Below are 10,992 nucleotides of genomic sequence, written 5' to 3'. Positions count from 1 at the left end.
CCTCTCTCTCTCTCCCCTCATTCCTGTGTCACTCTCTTTCTCTCTCTTTCGTTATTCCACGCTCTTTTCCAATGACCACGCCTTCTCTCTCTTTTCACTCTCTCACTGCATTTCCTGCCCTCACTCCCCCACCTCTCCCCCCAACCCTGTGCACCTTCTGATCCTCTTCTCCACATTTCTGTTATCTCTCTTTCCAAATCTCCCGCTCTCCTTACCCCACAGTCTCTCCTGTTCAGTGCTGAACAAAGAGACCTTGGAGTGCAGGTTCATAGCTCCTTGAAAGTGGAGTCACAGGTAGATAGGATAGTGAAGAAGGTGTTTGGTATGCTTTCCTTTATTGGTCAGAGTATTGAGTACAGGAGTTGGGAGGGTCATGTTGCAGCTGTACAGGACATTGGTTAGACCACTGTTGGAATATTGTGTGCAATTCTGGTCTCCTTCCTATCGGAAAGATGTTGTGAAACTTTAAACGATTCAGAAAAGATTTACAAGGATGTTACCAAGTTTGGAGGATTTGAGCTACAGGGAGAGGCTGAACAGGCTGGGGCTGTTTTCCCTGGAGCGTCAGAGGCTGAGGGGTGACCTTATAGAGGTTTATAAAATCATGAGGGGCATGGATAGGGTAAATAGACAAAGTCTTTTCCCTGGGGTGGGGGAGTCCAGAACTAGAGGGGCATAGGTTTAGGGAGAGAGGGGAAAGATATAAAAGGGACCTAAGGGGCAACTTTTTCACCCAGAGGGTGGTACGTGTATGGAATGAGCTGCCAGAGGATGTGGTGGAGGCTGGTACAATTACAACGTGTGCTCCACTATCACTTGATGAAGGAGCGTCGCTCCGAAAGCTAGTGCTTCCAATTAAACCAGTTGGACTATAACCTGGTGTTGTGTGATTTTTAACTTTGTCCACCCCAGTCCAACAACGGCATCTCCGAATCATAACATTTAAAAGGCCCCTGGATGGGTATATGAATCAGAAGGGTTCAGAGGGAGATGGGCTGGCAAATGGGACGAGATTAGATTCAGTTGTCTGGTTGGCATGGAGATGTTGGGCCGAATGGCCTGTTTCTGTGCTGTATGTCTCTTTAACTCTGCTTACCAGTAAGAGTAGCCAACAGGGCGACAGACACAGCTACAGCGATCAGTGTCAGCTTCATGATTGGAAATCCCCAGGAGGACAATTTTGTTCGGCCTTGTTAATTCTGAAAAGAGAATGGCCGAAGTGATCAGAGAGAGGGTCTATAACCAGTGATAACCCACTGCCCCTTTCCCAGAGGGGCTGAAGGTGCTGCATGATGCCCCTCTTACCCTCAAGCGAATGCTCAGGCTAATTTTCAGGGGTCCCAGCTAGGCCTCGGTTAAACTAGGCCCGAAGCCTGAGCTTGACATGTTTGCTGACAGACCCTGTCAACCTCTCTGCCTGCTGTCCATTAAAACCGCCCCCCTACCCCCCCCCCCCCCACCAAACCCCCAAGAATTAATTACCGCGCAGAAATACCGGCCATCTCAGATAGTCCTGAACCCTGGAAATTTATCCCAAATGCACCTCAAGCAAAACAGGTCACATTCCCAACTGCGGGGGAGAAGGGTTACTCAGTGAATGGGAGATGGAGAGAGAGAAAGGGAGAGAGAGAGAAAAAGAAAGAGGGAGAGAGAGAAAGAATGAGTGATAGAGAGGGACAGAGAAAGAGAGATAGAGAGACAGCGTGAGAGAAAGGGTGTGTGTCTGAGAGAGAGATAGAGAGACCGAGATCAGTTCTAGTTTCCCTACAGTGTGGAAACAGGCCCTTCGGGCCAACAAGTCCACACTGACCCTCCGAAGAACAACCCACCCAGACCTATTCCCTTACATTTATCCCTTCACCTAACACTACGGGCAATTTAGCCTGGCCAATTCACCTGACCGGCACATCTTTGGAGTGTGGGAGCAAACCCACACAGACACTGGGGGGGGAATGTGTAAACTCCACACAGACAGTTGACCAAGGCTGGAATCGAACCTGTGCCCCTGGTGCCGTGATGCAGCAGTGCTAACCACTGAGTCACCGTCCAACCCCGAACAGATCACAGACCGAGCAAAAGAAAGATCAGTGACAGAGAGAGAGAGAGAGATCAGTGACAGGCAGAGAGAGAGAGATCAGTGACAGAGAGAGAGAGAGAGCAGGGACAGAGAGAGAGAGATCAGTGACAGAGAGAGAGAGAGATCAGTGACAGTGAGAGAGAGAGATCAGTGACAGAGAGAGAGAGATCAGTGACAGAGAGAGAGAGAGAGATCAGTGACAGAGAGAGAGATCAGGGACAGAGAGAGAGAGATCAGTGACAGAGAGAGAGAGAGATCAGTGACAGAGAGAGAGAGAGATCAGTGACAGAGAGAGAGAGATCAGTGACAGAGAGAGAGAGAGATCAGTGACAGAGAGAGAGAGATCAGTGACAGAGAGAGAGAGAGATCAGTGAGAGAGAGAGAGAGAGAGATCAGTGACAGAGAGAGAGAGATCAGTGACAGAGAGAGAGAGATCAGTGTGTGAGAGAGAGAGATCAGTGACAGAGAGAGAGAGATCAGTGACAGAGAGAGAGAGAGATCAGTGACAGAGAGAGAGATCAGTGACAGACAGAGAGAGAGATCAGTGACAGAGAGAGAGATCAGTGACAGAGAGAGAGAGATCAGTGACAGAGAGAGAGAGATCAGTGACAGAGAGAGAGAGAGATCAGGGACAGAGAGAGAGAGATCAGTGAGAGAGAGAGAGAGAGATCAGTGACAGAGAGAGAGAGATCAGTGACAGAGAGAGAGAGAGATCAGTGACAGAGAGAGAGAGATCAGTGACAGAGAGAGAGAGATCAGAGACAGAGAGAGAGAGAGATCCGTGACAGAGAGAGAGAGATCAGTGACAGAGAGAGAGAGAGATCAGTGACAGAGAGAGAGAGATCAGTGACAGACAGAGAGAGAGATCAGGGACAGAGAGAGAGAGAGATCAGTGACAGAGAGAGAGAGATCAGTGACAGAGAGAGAGAGAGATCAGTGACAGAGAGAGAGAGATCAGTGACAGAGAGAGAGAGAGAGATCAGTGACAGAGAGAGAGAGATCAGGGACAGAGAGAGAGAGATCAGAGACAGAGAGAGAGAGATCAGAGACAGAGAGAGAGAGATCAGTGACAGAGAGAGAGAGATCAGTGACAGAGAGAGATCAGTGACAGAGAGAGAGAGATCAGTGAGAGAGAGAGAGAGAGAGAGATCAGTGACAGAGAGAGAGATCAGTGACAGAGAGAGAGAGAGATCAGTGACAGAGAGAGAGAGATCAGAGACAGAGAGAGAGATCAGTGACAGAGAGAGAGAGAGAGATCAGTGACAGTGAGAGAGAGATCAGTGACAGAGAGAGAGATCAGTGACAGAGAGAGAGAGAGATCAGTGACAGAGAGAGAGATCAGTGACAGAGAGAGAGAGATCAGTGACAGAGAGAGAGAGATCAGTGACAGAGAGAGAGAGAGATCAGTGACAGAGAGAGAGAGATCAGTGACAAAGAGAGAGAGAGATCAGAGACAGAGAGAGAGAGAGATCAGTGACAGAGAGAGAGAGATCAGTGAGAGAGAGAGAGCGAGATCAGTGACAGAGAGAGAGAGATCAGGGACAGAGAGAGAGATCAGTGACAGAGAGAGAGAGAGATCAGTGACAGACAGAGAGAGAGATCAGTGACAGAGAGAGAGAGATCAGTGACAGAGAGAGAGAGATCAGGGACAGAGAGAGAGAGAGATCAGTGACAGAGAGAGAGAGAGATCAGTGACAGAGAGAGAGAGATCAGTGACAGAGAGAGAGAGAGAGATCAGTGACAGAGAGAGAGAGATCAGTGAGAGAGAGAGAGAGAGATCAGTGACAGAGAGAGAGAGATCAGTGACAGAGAGAGAGAGATCAGGGACAGAGAGAGAGAGAGATCAGTGACAGAGAGAGAGAGATCAGGGACAGAGAGAGAGAGAGATCAGTGACAGAGAGAGAGAGAGATCAGGGACAGAGAGAGAGAGATCAGTGAGAGAGAGAGAGAGAGATCAGTGACAGAGAGAGAGAGATCAGGGACAGAGAGAGAGAGATCAGTGAGAGAGAGAGAGAGAGAGATCAGTGACTGAGAGAGAGAGATCAGGGACAGAGAGAGAGAGATCAGTGAGAGAGAGAGAGAGATCAGTGACAGAGAGAGAGAGAGATCAGTGACAGAGAGAGAGAGATCAGTGACAGAGAGAGAGAGATCAGTGACAGAGAGAGAGAGAGATCAGTGACAGAGAGAGAGAGACATCAGTGACAGAGAGAGAGATCAGTGACAGAGAGAGAGAGATCAGTGAGAGAGAGAGAGAGGGAGAGATCAGTGACAGAGAGAGAGAGAGATCAGTGACAGAGAGAGAGATCAGTGACAGAGAGAGAGATCAGTGACAGAGAGAGAGAGAGATCAGTGAGAGAGAGAGAGAGAGAGATCAGTGACAGAGAGAGAGAGATCAGTGAGAGAGAGAGAGAGAGATCAGTGACAGAGAGAGAGAGATCAGTGAGAGAGAGAGAGATCAGTGACAGAGAGAGAGAGATCAGTGACAGAGAGAGAGAGATCAGTGAGAGAGAGAGAGAGATCAGTGACAGAGAGAGAGAGAGATCAGTGACAGAGAGAGAGATCAGTGACAGAGAGAGAGAGATCAGAGACAGAGAGAGAGAGATCAGTGACAGAGAGAGAGAGATCAGTGACAGAGAGAGAGAGAGATCAGGGACAGAGAGAGAGAGAGATCAGTGACAGAGAGAGAGATCAGTGAGAGAGAGAGAGAGAGAGATCAGTGACAGAGAGAGAGAGATCAGTGACAGAGAGAGAGAGAGATCAGTGACAGAGAGAGAGATCAGTGACAGAGAGAGAGAGATCAGTGACAGAGAGAGAGAGAGATCAGAGACAGAGAGAGAGAGAGATCAGTGACAGAGAGAGAGAGATCAGTGACAGAGAGAGAGAGAGATCAGTGACAGAGAGAGAGAAATCAGTGACAGACAGAGAGAGAGATCAGGGACAGAGAGAGAGATCAGTGAGAGAGAGAGAGAGAGATCAGTGACAGAGAGAGAGAGATCAGTGACAGAGAGAGAGAGATCAGTGACAGAGAGAGAGATCAGTGACAGAGAGAGAGAGATCAGTGACAGAGAGAGAGAGATCAGAGACAGAGAGAGAGAGAGATCAGTGACAGAGAGAGAGAGATCAGTGACAGAGAGAGAGAGATCAGTGACAGAGAGAGAGAGATCAGAGACAGAGAGAGAGAGAGATCAGTGACAGAGAGAGAGATCAGTGACAGAGAGAGAGAGAGATCAGTGACAGAGAGAGAGAAATCAGTGACAGACAGAGAGAGAGATCAGGGACAGAGAGAGAGAGAGTTCAGTGACAGAGAGAGAGAGATCAGTGACAGACAGAGAGAGAGATCAGTGACAGAGAGAGAGAGATCAGTGACAGAGAGAGATCAATGACAGAGAGAGAGAGATCAGGGACAGAGAGAGAGAGATCAGAGACAGAGAGAGAGAGATCAGAGACAGAGAGAGAGAGATCAGTGACAGAGAGAGAGAGAGATCAGTGACAGAGAGAGATCAGTGACAGAGAGAGAGAGATCAGAGACAGAGAGAGAGATCAGTGACAGAGAGAGAGAGAGATCAGTGACAGAGAGAGAGATCAGTGACAGAGAGAGAGAGATCAGTGACAGAGAGACAGAGATCAGTGACAGAGAGAGAGGGAGATCAGTGACAGAGAGAGAGAGATCAGTGACAGAGAGAGAGAGAGATCAGAGACAGAGAGAGAGAGAGATCAGTGACAGAGAGAGAGACAGAGATCAGGGACAGAGAGAGAGAGATCAGTGAGAGAGAGAGAGAGATCAGTGACAGAGAGAGAGAGATCAGTGACAGAGAGAGAGAGATCAGAGACAGAGAGAGAGAGAGATCAGTGACAGAGAGAGAGAGAGATCAGGGACAGAGAGAGAGAGATCAGAGACAGAGAGAGAGAGATCAGTGACAGAGAGAGAGACAGAGATCAGGGACAGAGAGAGAGAGATCAGTGAGAGAGAGAGAGAGATCAGTGACAGAGAGAGAGAGAGATCAGTGACAGAGAGAGAGAGAGATCAGTGACAGAGAGAGAGAGATCAGTGACAGAGAGAGAGAGATCAGTGACAGAGAGAGAGAGATCAGAGACAGAGAGAGAGAGAGATCAGTGACAGAGAGAGAGAGAGATCAGGGACAGAGAGAGAGAGATCAGAGACAGAGAGAGAGAGATCAGTGACAGAGAGAGAGAGATCAGTGAAAGAGAGTGAGATCAGTGACAGAGAGAGATCAGTGACAGAGAGAGAGAGATCAGTGACAGAGAGGGAGAGATCAGTGAGAGAGAGAGAGAGATCAGTGACAGAGAGAGAGAGATCAGTGACAGAGAGAGAGAGAGATCAGAGACAGAGAGAGAGAGATCAGTGACAGAGAGAGAGAGAGATCAGTGACAGAGAGAGAGATCAGTGACAGAGAGAGAGAGAGATCAGGGACAGAGAGAGAGAGATCAGTGACAGAGAGAGAGAGATCAGTGACAGAGAGAGAGAGATCAGGGACAGAGAGAGAGAGATCAGTGAGAGAGAGAGAGAGAGATCAGTGACAGAGAGAGAGAGAGATCAGGGACAGAGAGAGAGAGATCAGTGAGAGAGAGAGAGAGATCAGTGACAGAGAGAGAGAGAGATCAGTGACAGAGAGAGAGAGATCAGTGACAGAGAGAGAGAGATCAGTGACAGAGAGAGAGAGAGATCAGTGACAGAGAGAGAGAGAGATCAGTGACAGAGAGAGAGATCAGTGACAGAGAGAGAGAGATCAGTGAGAGAGAGAGAGAGAGATCAGTGACAGAGAGAGAGAGATCAGTGAGAGAGAGAGAGAGAGAGATCAGTGACAGAGAGAGAGAGATCAGTGAGAGAGAGAGAGAGATCAGTGACAGAGAGAGAGAGAGATCAGTGACAGAGAGAGAGAGATCAGTGACAGAGAGAGAGAGATCAGTGAGAGAGAGAGAGAGATCAGTGACAGAGAGAGAGAGATCAGTGACAGAGAGAGAGAGATCAGAGACAGAGAGAGAGAGAGATCAGTGACAGAGAGAGAGAGATCAGGGACAGAGAGAGAGAGATCAGAGACAGAGAGAGAGAGATCAGTGACAGAGAGAGAGAGATCAGTGAAAGAGAGTGAGATCAGTGACAGAGAGAGATCAGTGACAGAGAGAGAGAGATCAGTGACAGAGAGAGAGAGATCAGTGAGAGAGAGAGAGAGATCAGTGACAGAGAGAGAGAGATCAGTGACAGAGAGAGAGAGAGATCAGAGACAGAGATAGAGAGATCAGTGACAGAGAGAGAGAGAGATCAGTGACAGAGAGAGAGATCAGTGACAGAGAGAGAGAGAGAGATCAGGGACAGAGAGAGAGAGATCAGTGAGAGAGAGAGAGAGATCAGTGACAGAGAGAGAGAGATCAGTGACAGAGAGAGAGAGATCAGGGACAGAGAGAGAGAGATCAGTGAGAGAGAGAGAGAGAGATCAGTGACAGAGAGAGAGAGAGATCAGGGACAGAGAGAGAGAGATCAGTGTGAGAGAGAGAGAGAGAGATCAGTGACAGAGAGAGAGAGAGATCAGTGACAGAGAGAGAGAGATCAGTGACAGAGAGAGAGAGAGATCAGTGACAGAGAGAGAGAGATCAGTGACAGAGAGAGAGAGATCAGTGAGAGAGAGAGAGAGATCAGTGACAGAGAGAGAGAGAGATCAGTGACAGAGAGAGAGAGATCAGTGAGAGAGAGAGAGAGAGATCAGTGACAGAGAGAGATCAGTGACAGAGAGAGAGAGAGATCAGTGACAGAGAGAGAGATCAGTGACAGAGACAGAGAGATCAGTGAGAGAGAGAGAGAGAGAGATCAGTGACAGAGAGAGAGAACAGTGAGAGAGAGAGATCAGTGACAGAGAGAGAGAGATCAGTGACAGAGAGAGAGAGATCAGTGACAGAGAGAGAGAGAGATCAGTGACAGAGAGAGAGAGATCAGTGACAGAGAGAGAGAGAGAGATCAGTGACAGAGAGAGAGATCAGTGACAGAGAGAGAGAGAGAGATCAGTGACAGAGAGAGAGAGATCAGTGACAGAGAGAGAGAGATCAGTGACAGAGAGAGAGAGAGATCAGAGACAGAGAGAGAGAGAGAGATCAGTGACAGAGAGAGAGATCAGTGAGAGAGAGAGAGAGAGATCAGGGACAGAGAGAGAGAGATCAGTGACAGAGAGAGAGAGAGATCAGTGACAGACAGAGAGAGAGATCAGTGACAGAGAGCGAGAGATCAGTGACAGAGAGAGAGAGATCAGGGACAGAGAGAGAGAGAGATCAGTGACAGAGAGAGAGAGAGATCAGTGACAGAGAGAGAGAGATCAGTGACAGAGAGAGAGAGAGATCAGTGACAGAGAGAGAGAGATCAGTGAGAGAGAGAGAGAGAGATCAGTGACAGAGAGAGAGAGATCAGTGACAGAGAGAGAGAGATCAGGGACAGAGAGAGAGAGAGATCAGTGACAGAGAGAGAGAGAGATCAGGGACAGAGAGAGAGAGATCAGTGACAGAGAGAGAGAGAGATCAGTGACAGAGAGAGAGATCAGTGACAGAGAGAGAGAGATCAGTGAGAGAGAGAGAGAGAGATCAGTGACAGAGAGAGAGAGATCAGTGAGAGAGAGAGAGAGAGAGATCAGTGACAGAGAGAGAGAGAGATCAGTGACAGAGAGAGAGATCAGTGACAGAGAGAGAGAGATCAGTGAGAGAGAGAGAGAGAGAGATCAGTGACAGAGAGAGAGAGATCAGTGAGAGAGAGAGAGAGAGATCAGTGAGAGAGAGAGAGAGATCGTGAGAGAGAGAGAGAGAGGTCAGTGACAGAGAGAGAGAGAGATCAGAGAGAGAGAGATCAGTGACAGAGAGAGAGAGATCAGTGAGAGAGAGAGAGAGATCAGTGACAGAGAGAGAGAGATCTGTGAGAGAGAGAGAGAGATCAGTGACAGAGAGAGAGATCAGTGACAGAGAGAGAGAGATCAGTGACAGAGAGAGAGAGATCAGTGACAGAGAGAGAGAGAGATCAGTGACAGAGAGAGAGATCAGTGACAGAGAGAGAGAGAGAGATCAGTGACAGAGAGAGAGAGATCAGTGACAGAGAGAGAGAGATCAGTGACAGAGAGAGAGAGAGATCAGGGACAGAGAGAGAGAGATCAGTGACAGAGAGAGAGATCAGTGACAGAGAGAGAGATCAGTGAGAGAGAGAGAGAGAGAGAGATCAGTGACAGAGAGAGAGAGATCAGTGAGAGAGAGAGAGAGATCAGTGAGAGAGAAAGAGAGATCAGTGACAGAGAGAGAGAGAGATCAGTGACAGAGAGAGAGAGATCAGTGACAGAGAGAGAGAGATCAGTGACAGAGAGAGAGAGAGATCAGTGACAGAGAGAGAGATCAGTGACAGAGAGAGAGAGAGATCAGTGACAGAGAGAGAGAGATCAGTGACAGAGAGAGAGAGATCAGAGACAGAGAGAGAGAGAGATCAGTGACAGAGAGAGAGAGATCAGTGACAGAGAGAGAGAGAGATCAGTGACAGAGAGAGAGAGATCAGTGACAGACAGAGAGAGAGATCAGGGACAGAGAGAGAGAGAGATCAGTGAAAGAGAGAGAGAGATCAGTGACAGACAGAGAGAGAGATCAGTGACAGAGAGAGAGAGATCAGTGACAGAGAGAGAGAGAGATCAGTGACAGAGAGAGAGAGATCAGGGACAGAGAGAGAGAGATCAGAGACAGAGAGAGAGAGATCAGAGACAGAGAGAGAGAGATCAGTGACAGAGAGAGATCAGTGACAGAGAGAGAGAGATCAGTGAGAGAGAGAGAGAGATCAGTGACAGAGAGAGATCAGTGACAGAGAGAGAGAGAGATCAGTGACAGAGAGAGAGAGATCAGAGACAGAGAGAGAGATCAGTGACAGAGAGAGAGAGAGAGATCAGTGACAGAGAGAGAGATCAGTGACAGAGAGAGAGAGATCAGTGACAGAGAGAGAGAGAGATCAGTGACAGAGAGAGAGAGATCAGTGACAGAGAGAGAGAGAGATCAGAGACAGAGAGAGAGAGAGATCAGTGACAGAGAGAGAGAGAGATCAGTGAGAGAGAGAGAGATCAGTGACAGAGAGAGAGAGATCAGTGACAGAGAGAGAGAGATCAGTGACAGAGAGAGAGATCAGTGACAGAGAGAGAGAGATCAGTGACAGAGAGAGAGAGAGATCAGTGAGAGAGAGAGAGATCAGTGAGAGAGAGAGAGAGATCAGTGACAGAGAGAGAGAGAGATCAGTGACAGAGAGAGAGAGATCAGTGACAGAGAGAGAGAGATCAGAGACAGAGAGAGAGAGAGATCAGTGACAGAGAGAGAGAGAGATCAGGGACAGAGAGAGAGAGATCAGAGACAGAGAGAGAGAGATCAGTGACAGAGAGAGAGAGATCAGTGAAAGAGAGTGAGATCAGTGACAGAGAGAGATCAGTGACAGAGAGAGAGAGATCAGTGACAGAGAGAGAGAGATCAGTGAGAGAGAGAGAGAGAGATCAGTGACAGAGAGAGAGAGATTAGTGACAGAGAGAGAGAGAGATCAGAGACAGAGAGAGAGAGATCAGTGACAGAGAGAGAGAGAGATCAGTGACAGAGAGAGAGAGAGATCAGTGACAGAGAGAGAGAGATCAGAGACAGAGAGAGAGAGAGATCAGTGACAGAGAGAGAGAGATCAGTGACAGAGAGAGATCAGTGACAGAGAGAGAGAGATCAGTGACAGAGAGAGAGAGAGATCAGAGACAGAGAGAGAGAGATCAGTGACAGAGAGAGAGAGATCAGTGACAGAGAGAGAGATCAGTGACAGAGAGAGAGAGAGATCAGTGACAGAGAGAGAGAGAGATCAGTGACAGAGAGAGAGATCAGTGACAGAGAGAGAGAGAGATCAGTGACAGAGAGAGAGATCAGTG

This window comes from Chiloscyllium punctatum, chromosome 34, assembly GCF_047496795.1.
Source record: "Chiloscyllium punctatum isolate Juve2018m chromosome 34, sChiPun1.3, whole genome shotgun sequence".
Classification (NCBI taxonomy): Eukaryota; Metazoa; Chordata; class Chondrichthyes; order Orectolobiformes; family Hemiscylliidae; genus Chiloscyllium; species Chiloscyllium punctatum.
Note: the sequence above shows the minus strand (reverse complement) of the source record.